Here is a 9,154-nt window from a genome sequence, read left to right on the forward strand (position 1 = left end):
ATTCAGGGGGAGCCTGGGTGGCTCAGTTGGTTAAGTCTTCACCTCTTGGTTTCAGCTCAGGTCACGATCTCACGGCTTGGTGGGTTCGAGCCCCACATTGGGCTCTGTGCTGGCAGTGTGGAATCTACTTGGGATTCTCTCTCCCTCTCTCTGCCCTGCCCCATTTGCACTTCCTGTCTCTAAATAAGTAAGTAAATAAATGAATAAATGAATGAATGAATGAATAAATAAATAAATAAATAAATAAATAAATAAATAAATAAACAAACTAAAAAAATATATACTATTCAGGGTAGTGATTGGTGTTTGTGGGAATATACTCAAGTGGTTTCTCTGGACAACTGCCTATATCCTCTTAGCTTAGTGATCAAGAGAGCAGATACAGCAGGAATATAAGGGATGTAAGAAAGCTGACTTAATTCCATTGAAAGTTTTCACTTGGGTGAATCTTTTGGTCTAATAAGGATTTCTTCACTCTGCCTGGAAAGTTATCAAAATGAGAGGGCATTATTTGACTTTTACATCTCTAGCAGGAAGACTAGGGAAATTCTGTACCTTCTCAGTGATTTATAGAAATAGAACAGGTTATTCAGAAGAGGAGAGAGAATGAGAGAGACAGAGAGAGAGAGAGAGAGAGAGAGAGAGAGAGAGAGAGGAAAGAGAGAGAATGGATCTATATTCTACATTTTTGAAAAGTTAGGGCCATTTATTTGTTCAGATTTTAGTGGAGATTATCTACTAGTTACTGATCTTCCCATGAACCATCTCTTGAGATGTCAGAACAACCAGTCAAAAATCAACCAAGAAAAGGAAGGACAAAACACATGGCTTCCCACTGCTACAAAGTGGAAGGTCAGAACTGCTGCACAGAACCCAATCTGCAAGGCCAAAGGCTACATATCAAGCACTCCTTCTCCCTAAATCAAAGCCTACTGAGGCAGCTGTTGAATCCACATATTTTGACCATCAGCTTTTCACTTTGCAAAAGGTCTAGTGAAAAGATAAGCAGAACTGGGGAGGCTGAAAAAGAACTGTGTTTTCTGTGACACCTTTAAATATAAAGAATCTCTGAAAGAAATAAAGTTTGTAAAATTCTTAAAGTTTAGAATGTTTGGCATGTAAGATTCTGCCTTGAACTTTTTATGTAAGCTTTCATTTCTGACTCTTTTCATTATAAATTCTTCCCCCTTTCTCGTACTTTCATTTTCTTCTTGCTGAACTCCCTGGCTCTGGGTTCCCACTACTAACCCTCAAGGCCCTTAAATCCTAGAATTTTAGTTTCTCCCTGAGAAAGTACACAATGAAACAATTTTCTTCAAGAGAGTTTGGAGAGCAAGGGCAGAAGATGAATGGCACTTATATTTCTCTGCTTTGCTCTAAAGAAATCCTTCAGATTTTAAACGTTTTGGGGATGGAACATGTTTATAACAATTGTCATTCAAGAAAGCAGAGCTCTGTTTTCAGTTCCATCAAAAATGTGTAATGGATGAAGTGCTTAGGCCACATGGCACAGGGGAAAGGGTATCCAATAACAGGATTCTGAAGCATTACACTTTTCAGCAAGCCCATCGTGCATTGCACACCTGAGATAATCCAGTCATGACAGTTGTCAGGAGAGGAACAGCCTGTGACTAGCAACCATCCCTCCTCCTCCCCTGCCATACCTTTAAAACCTGGTTCTGAACTCCATTTTCTAGGAAACCTTCCTTTTTTGATGCCATTTCACTATTAGAAATTAATCTTACTTGTCTTTCGTGTGGTTTTGCTCTTTAACAATGTGACCATTTCTATCCATTTATACATCACTTTAAAAACATTTCTAGTTATTGTTTTCACTGCCTAGGTACTATGGATAACCAATTGTTTTCTGCCTTTTGTTGGTAAGAACTATGGCTTTTGTTTGTTTTTTCTTTCTCCTGGTGTCTAGCTCAGCATTGCAAATCTGATGACTGAATGATAAGCGGAAACACTCATTTTCATGAAAAAAGGACTTTGGTTGTATTATCTGATCATAAGTTTATTTGTTGTCCAGATTGGCTGAATGTTTCAGAGTCCATTTCAAGAGGAGGTGCTGGCTGCTCTTTCAGCATTACAACCAAATAAGGAAGCAGGGGAGTAGGGATACAAGGGAGTAGGAGAGGAGAGAGGGAGGAAAAGAATGTATGTGTTTCTAACCAGTCTCTTTCCATGTTTGCATCACCTTTTACCATACCATGGTCACACAATTCTGAAGCTTTCTTATTTCTTTTTTTATCCTGGTATAATAAGGTATATAAATGATTGGCATTTAATTTTAATACAGGCTCCATCGCTTATTAACTGTAGCATTCTATAAGTCACTTAATCTTTCAGTGCCTTGGTTTCTCCGTTTCAAAATTAGAAATGAGAATAGCACCTACTTCTTAGTGACATCATGAGGAGTAAAGCAGCAAATATATATAGAACTCTAAGACCAATACTTGGCGTGTAGTAAGTGCTTAATAGTCATCAATGTCATCATTATGACTTGGTTAAGAAGCAGGAAATAAGTGCTGATCCAGGTGGCAATCACAGATTATCCTAACTGGTGGAGAAAATAGGAATCTTGTGAGATAAGAGTAAAATAATCACTGAACATATTCCTGATTTCATACCTGACTTCTCAGTGAGATGATAAGTTTAGTCTTAAATTATCAGTGTCTGGTGATCTTTTAACATGGACATAACAATGATAATGAAAATTATTTCCCGATATAACGTCTACCAAGGAAGTTCTTGACAATTATTGTGGGGTATTACTGATTCATTTTCTCAATTAGTATTTCTTGAAGCAGGATTTGTATCAAATGGAGATCTTATCTCTGGCTTATTATGTAATTGAAGGAAATAAAGTTTCACCTGGGAAGGACAAAGAAGAGAATAAGGTGGCGTGGTATTGTTTATAGACAATACCAAAGGCACAAGATGTAGTGAGTTGTTTGCTTGAGGTAAAACACTCTCAGCACAGACAGAAGGTGTATTTGTGTGGTAAAAAGTGAATCTTTACTTCAGAAATACTGTGGATTAATAGAGAATATGATAAAACTTTTTGGATTGTAGTATAGTTGAACAATGTGCGCTTGAATTGTACTGGTGTACTTATAGACTTTTTTCATTAAATACAGTGTAGCCCAGTAATTGTGTTTTCTTTTCCTTGTGATTTCCTTAATAACATTTTCTTTTCTCTAGCTTAGTTTATTGTAAGAATACAGTATATAATACATGTAACATATGTATTTATTAGCTGTTTATGTTATTGGTAGGGTTTCTGGTCAATAGTAGACCATTAGTAGTTAAGTTTTGGGGGAGTCAAAAGTTATACATAGATTTTTGATTGTGTGGGGATCAGTAGTCTAACCCCTGTGTTGTTTAAGATTAAATTGTATTTATTGATTTCCTCAGATTTCTTAAACATAATATGTAAAAATATTAAGAGAATAACATTATCCTTCACATTTTTACTTTATGTGTGCATCAGCAAGAATTTACAAGGTAAGTTTTAGTGTCATGTAGAATATCAATGTAGGTTAAAAAGTTATGGATTCTTGGAAAGACCTCAAGCATCCGAGGATAACTGTGCATGAGAAGGAAGTGGCAAAACATAAAAGTAATGTCACTTGAGCAAGCATTATCCAGACAACAATAAGTTGTAGGTTTACAGTATTCTATAAGGGAACTCCTCACCTGGACTGAACCTTGACTCAATGGTTGGTTTGGTCCAACTGGTCCTGAAACAAATCTTTTATTCAGTTCTTTATGAAAATAATAAAACAATTCATAGAGGCTGATCAACCCTGAATTATGGCATGAGACTTACATAGGTAATGTGCTTAAGTCTGAATAACTATTTGTGAAGTTTTCAGCCAATTATAAATGCCTTTGGTTTTATTCTAAGGTTTCTTTGTTAATTCTTAAATTACATGTTTAGCTAATTTTTAAAAATCTTTTCATATTTTTTTCTTTTTTAGTGTAAATTCTTAAGATAATGCATTTTTCTTAAATTATTACTTTGGTTTTTACCACAATATTTTATATATAGAATTTTAATTAATAAATAATGGTATGCATTGTTAAATTTTTACCTTGATTTTTTTCTTTTCTCTGTAAGTTAGTTTCAGTTTTCTAAACATAAGGGAATTGTTCAATTTATCTTTTTTTTTTTTAACTGACTTTAAATTCTATAGCACTGAGACCAGAAGCTGTAGCTATATAATTTGTATTCTTCAAAATTTGTTAAGACTTACTGTTTCAATTGCCTACTGAATTTAGTAGTTCAGAATTTTTGGTAGGGGTTATCTGAGTGATTCTTTTGCTCCATGTGACATCACTGGTTGGGCTGGTCTGGAGGATCCAAGATGGTTTTATTTACATATCTGGTGCTTTGGCAAATATGGCTGAAGGACTCTTATTAGCTGGGATGGTTGACCAGAGGACTAACATGTGACTTCCCCAGTATGGTGGCCTGAGGGAAATTAGACTTCTCATCTTGAGTCTGAGGGCTCCAAGAACAAATAAGGAAAAATTGGTATGTCATTTTATAATTTAGCCTTGCAAGTCATGTAGTGTCATTTCTGTTGTGCTCCATTTGCCAAAGTAGTTATAACCACCTTCAGATCTAGGACACATGACATACAACTTGCATCTCAATGGAAGGTGTGTCAAAACATCAGTAGGCAGGTTTTAAAACCACTCTATATTTTTTATGGTGTATTACATGATCAGTTTTTATAAATGTGTTTGTGCCTTACAGATATGTACATCCTACAATTGTTGGGCAAAAAGATGAATAAATGTTCATTAAATCATGCTTAACTAGATTTTCAAATATTCTATAGTTTTGCTCTTTCTTGGTCTGTTTAACCTACCAGTCATGAGAAAAGGACACATTTGACAATTGAGTTTTATTAATTTTTGCTTAATTATTTTGAGACCATTTTAGTGGGTTCATGCAAATTAAAAATCTCTTTCAAATTTTCCATGGCTTTATATATATATTTTTTTACATTTTTTTTTACATTCAACCATTACATGTCCTTATGTTTTTTAATTTTTATTTATTTATTTGGAGAGAGAGGGAGAATGACAGAGCATGTGCATGCAAGTGGTTGAGGGGCAGAGAGAGAGGGAGAGAGAGAATCCAAAGCAGACTCCATGCTGTCAATACAGAGCCGTTGCAGGGCTCCATCCCATGAACATTGAGATCATGACCTGATCCAAAACCAAGAGTTGGACACTTAACCAGCTGAACCACCCAGGTGCCCCAAATCCTTATGTTTTAATTACTTCTTATAAGCAGTGAATATTTTGAAAGCTGGATATATTTTTTAAAAAGTGAATAATAAAGTATTGATCTTTGGTATTTAAAACTTACAGCTTCTATTACCATTCTTTTAGTGGTTGACATTTTGAAATTTTACCATGCATTGGATACTAAAGAAAGTCTGAGGCTAATCAGTGTCTTAATCATTCTTCCTAAGCAATACAAGTTTATACCAACCTGATAGTCTAAGGTCAGGTCTTATTAGTTATGCCTGTTTTGTATTTCACTATTCATTGTGGGTTTTTTTTTTTAATGTTTATGTATTTATTTTGAGAGAGAGAGAAAGAGAGACAGTGAGTAGGAAAGGGGCAGAGTGAGTGGGAGTGTACTGTCAGCACAGAGCTTGACATAGAGCTCAGTCTCACGAACTCTGAGATCATGACTTGAGCTGAAATCAAGAGTTGGATGCTTCACTGACTGTGCTACCCAGGCGCCCCCATTAGGATTTTTTATTCAAAAATTAAATTTTTTATTCTATACATTCTATGTTGCCCTCTCTGACTTGGGCATTTTTAAATTCCCCATTGCTTGTTCATTTTCATGATTCCACTTTTTATTTCTTTAAACTTTTCCTGCATAATATTCTATACTGATAAATGCAATATTTGAGAACCTTGGGTTTTCTAAATTTAAAGCTTGTTATTTCAACAGATTGCCTCTCATTCTGGTTTGTTAACTCGCATATTTGATAAATAATTTGAATATGATCACATTTGTGTTTGACGTTATTCTGCAAAAATCTTGAAAGTCTAAATAAGGAATTTCTTCTCAAGAGAGAATTTGCCTTTACTTCTTTTAGAAGCTAAAGGTACTACTAAGTTTTAATACTTCAGAGTTCAGAATTTGAAGCAGAAGCCTTTGATTTAGCAATCACTCTGACTGCTGACTCATATTCAGTATAGGCATGGTATGGGTATTGCTTCAGAGAATCCTCTTTTGCTTAATATTCATCACTCCAGATCAGGATTTACAGCACTTTTTTGTTTGTTTGTTTGTTTGTTTGTTTGTTTTATTGCTGGAGCTGTCGGAAAGAAGTGGAGGTTTATATTACCTTCTATAAGCTCAGTGTTATATTAAAACAAATATTTCCTCTCTACCTGACCCAGAATGTAGTTGGTATGTAGGGGAGCGCCTCAATGTAGCTGGTTCAAATTAAGAAGAATCGGGGCGCCTGGGTGGCTCAGTTGGCTAAGCGTCCGACTCCGGCTCAGGTCACGATCTCACAGCCCGTGAGTTCGAGTCCCGCGTCAGGCTCTGGGCTGATGGCTCAGAGCCTGGAGCCTGCTTCCGATTCTGTGTCTCCCTCTCTCTCTGCCCCTCCCCCGTTCATGCTCTGTCTCTCTCTGTCTCAAAAATAAATAAACGTTAAAAAAAAAATTAAAAAAAAAAACAAATTAAGAAGAATCTCCCATTTTATTTTCAGAAATGATAAGTCTATGATGCAACATTATTAAACTTTGCCTTGCATAGAACAGCTTCACCCCTTTATACCCACTTACCCACTTATTTAAAAGAAAGTATGTGTACTTCCTTCTCCTATTTATGGCAGGTCTTGAAAACTGAGAGCCCATTCCTTGAGACCATTAATTTGAGAGACTTTGGCTTCTTTGGTCCAGAGAAGCCCAGTCTTTCAGAGAATATCTGAAAAAAGTCAATCAGAGGCATGCTAAATGAGTTGGGTACTTCCCCCTGCTTTTAAGTCTCCCATTTAAATAGAGTTTAATGAAGGACAACAGAGCCTGAGAAAAGCCTGTTTCCAGGTGTGCAGATGGTATGTCACCAAAGATAATCAAGAGAATTAATTACAAGTATATGTAGCCTAGACAGGATCTGAGATTGTGTGCTTGATGGATGCAGAACTATTAAAAACAAATGCACAAGAAATAGGCTTCCTTAATCATCTAGGGTCAGGAAATATGGAGATGGAGACTAAGATTTCCAGGTAAAGATACCAATAGGGTTTATATTTGTTAACTTTTACTTTTACCCTTTTAGCTCTAACAAAGTTAGGTTTACACCTATTTTATTTGCATCCTAAATTTGAAAGTTACTTTTTTTTATGCAATGGTTATTATGCAACTTGAATTTGATGAGAAAGCTGTGTGCAAAAAAATAATGAAATTATCCCAGATACAAGCAAATGGTCAATTTCCAGGTGTGTTGAAAAATTAATATAAAAGATTGCTCTACAGCAAGTCACATTCCATTAAAACAAAAGCATTAACAATAAAAAACTGTATAATGAAAAATATTAGGAAGCTTCAGCTGATATGAGACTTATTTTAAGAAATAATTTACACAATTAAGTTCTAATTCAGAAGGGTCTTGGCTGTGCCTTGAAAATTTTATTCCTTCATTTGCCAAATATTTATCGAATGCTTATGTGCCAGGTACTGTTATAAGAATTGAAAATATAGCTGTGTGCATATCAGACAAAATTTTCTCTCCCAGAGCTTAAACTGTAATGGCAGGAAAAAAATAATATAATATATACTCTATCAGGTAGTAATTAGAGCTATAGTGTGTGTGAGTGTGTGTGTGTGTGTGTGTGTGTGTGTGTGTGTGTGTGTGTTCGTGCGCGTATATGTGTGTTTACTTTTTAGATAAGCTTGGTAAAGCCTTTCTGATAAGGTAACATCGATCAGAGACTTAATTCAAGGAAGAGACGATTGCAGATATCTGGAATAAGAATATTCCAGGTTGGGAAATTAGCAAGTATGCATTCCCTAAAGTAAGAGCATGCTGGATGCATTCAAGGAACAGCTGGAGTACCAGGTAAAGGTACAAGTTGTATTTTCTTTTAGAGACTTAAGAGGGGACCATTTTTTCTTTTTCTTTTTCAAAAAATTTTTTAATGTTTATTTTTGAGAGAGAGACAGAGTGTGAGTGGGGGAGGCGCAGAGAGAGAGAGGTAGACACAGAATCCAAAGCAGGCTCCGGGCTCTGAGCTACCAGCACAGAGCCCGATAAGAGGCTCAAACTCACCAACCATGAGATCATGACGTGAGCCAAAGTTGGGTGCTTAACTGACTGATCCACCCAGGTGCCCTGGGACCATTTTTTCTATGGTACATTTTTTTTAATAGAAATTCTAAGCAATAACAAATTATATTCTTTAGAGATTAAAAACATATATTATGTAGGTTGTGATCATTCCCTGATTATTGAATGATCCATCAGTGTCTTCCTAGTTTGTAGCAATATATTAAGAACTTTAAGACATAGTCCCTGTTCATAAAGCTCACAATATAATTCTGGAGAACATTTTTGGTCTACTTATTATCGCTGTGAACCATATCCCTTTTATTTTCTAAAAAGATCCCATTTGGACTAGGTGGCTTTTCTTAGGTTCACCAACATCACCACATTCCTAGTCATCAGTCCTGACAGGTGGGTGTATTTATGTTTGGAGGCTTTCCTTTTCGGTGTTATAACATCTCTTGATGTTAGGGGAAACTTCTGGATGCTCCTCCTATGGTCCATGAGTTGCAGAAAACTTGAAGATCTACTTCAATCTTATTTGTCTAAACATTCCCTTCTATCATCCAGTGATCTGAATAGAAAAGTCCCCTGTGGGTTCTATCATGTACAAACTCCCTTCGTTACCATGATCTCTGCCCCCTAACAATTAATATTAGGACCTAAAGGCCGGGGCCACCTTGCCAGCGACTTTTTTCTCTTCTTTCAGATTTTCTTCCACCATTGACCAAACTTTGGAAGTGGGTTAACATGAATTTTCATCCAGTCTTTTTCTTCCTTCCTTCCTTCCTTCCTTCCTTCCTTCCTTCCTTCCTTCCTTCCTTCCTTCCTTCCTTC

This window comes from Herpailurus yagouaroundi, unplaced genomic scaffold (assembly GCF_014898765.1).
Source record: "Herpailurus yagouaroundi ecotype Mexico unplaced genomic scaffold, PumYag 100, whole genome shotgun sequence".
Taxonomy (NCBI): domain Eukaryota; kingdom Metazoa; phylum Chordata; class Mammalia; order Carnivora; family Felidae; genus Herpailurus; species Herpailurus yagouaroundi.